The sequence below is a fragment of the Otolemur garnettii genome, unplaced genomic scaffold (genome assembly GCF_000181295.1).
Source record: "Otolemur garnettii isolate 467f Iridium unplaced genomic scaffold, OtoGar3 scaffold00276, whole genome shotgun sequence".
Taxonomy (NCBI): Eukaryota; Metazoa; Chordata; class Mammalia; order Primates; family Galagidae; genus Otolemur; species Otolemur garnettii.
The window spans coordinates 534127-535474 of record NW_003852671.1 but is presented as its reverse complement, the minus strand read 5'-3'; the positions used below and the strand labels follow the sequence as shown (position 1 = coordinate 535474).

Sequence of the window (1348 nt, the reverse complement as noted above, 5' to 3'; positions counted from 1 at the left end):
AAAAAAAAAAAAAAAAAGATGAGACAGGAATCATAAAAGGATAAAGCTTAGGAGCACATGCCAAGGATCCTGTAGTATGTATGAAGTACAAGTGAAGTCTTGTGAAGACCTCAAGGACAATATGATTTAACCTTAACCCCTTATGTAACGCATGATGGTGAAATGATCTGCTCTCTAATCACTGATCACTTTGCTTCCCTGAAACACACACACACAGAAATGCTCATCTTCCCTCTAGGTCAGAGTGAGTTTGGAGGTGGGTACCACAGAGAACCAGTAACCTAATAGTCAGCATGGAGTAGGGTGGAGTTGGTGAGATACTGTTTTGGATGCTACTGTTGAAAGTTTGAGGCTTGGCGCCTGTGGCTCAAGTGGCTAAGGCGCCAGCCACATACACCTAAGGTGGCGGGTTTGAATCTAGCCCAGGCCTGCCAAACAACAATGATGGCTGCAACCAAAAAATGGCCGGACGTTGTAGCGGGCTCCTGTGGTCCCAGCTACTTGGGAGGCAGAGGCAGGAGACTCACTTGAGCCCAGGAGTTGGAGGTTGCTGTGAGCTGTGATGTCACAGTACTCTACACAGAGGGACAGCTTGAGGCTCTGTCTCAAAAAAAAGAAGTTAACTGATCAAAGCATTCTATAGTAGACATATTCCTATCTGACAATGTGAATGTCACTTTCTTTGCATTATTATTATTATTGCTTAATATTTTGTTGCAGCAATCATCTGAGTTCTTTTCTGAATATATTTATCTTCATTCATTCTTTATGAGGGTTTTGTTCTCAGTCCTTATGTTAAATATTGTTATTGTCATTAAATTTAGTCTTTTTAATTCAGTGAAGGCAAAAGTGGAAACCTAATATACATATTTATAAGTAAGAAAAATAAATTTAAAAAAAAAAAGAAAAAAACCCCAAAAATACTGTCAAAAAGATCTTCATCTCACTTCTTTTTCCTAGCCTGGGCCTTAATAGTTAGTCTTATCAAGCTCCTATCTCATTGGATCCTAATATATCCAAATAGGAGACTGAAAGAAAAGAAATACAGGCTCGGCGCCTGTGGCTCAAGGAGACTGGTTTGAGCCCAGGAGTTGGAGGTTGCTGTGAGCTGTGATGTTACAGCACTCTACCCGGAGGGATAGCTTGAGGCTCTGTCTCAAAAAAAGAAAAGAAAAGAAATACAACATCAAAAGAAGATGAGGCAACGGGCAGCACCTGTAGCTCGAAGGAGTAGGGCGCTGACCCTATATATCGGAGGTGGTGGGTTCAAACCCAGCCCTGGTCAAAAACTGCAAAAAAAAAAAAAAAAAAGATGAGACAGGAATCATAAAAGGATAAAGCTTAGGAG

The 1348-nt window shown here is 40.9% G+C and overlaps 1 protein-coding gene across 1 annotated transcript in view; it reads left to right on the top strand.

Annotated features, from left to right (window-relative positions):
- RPGRIP1 (RPGR interacting protein 1) overlaps positions 1 to 1348 on the top strand; it is a 75209-nt gene that overhangs the window by 24842 nt on the left and 49019 nt on the right. The window lies entirely within an intron of this gene.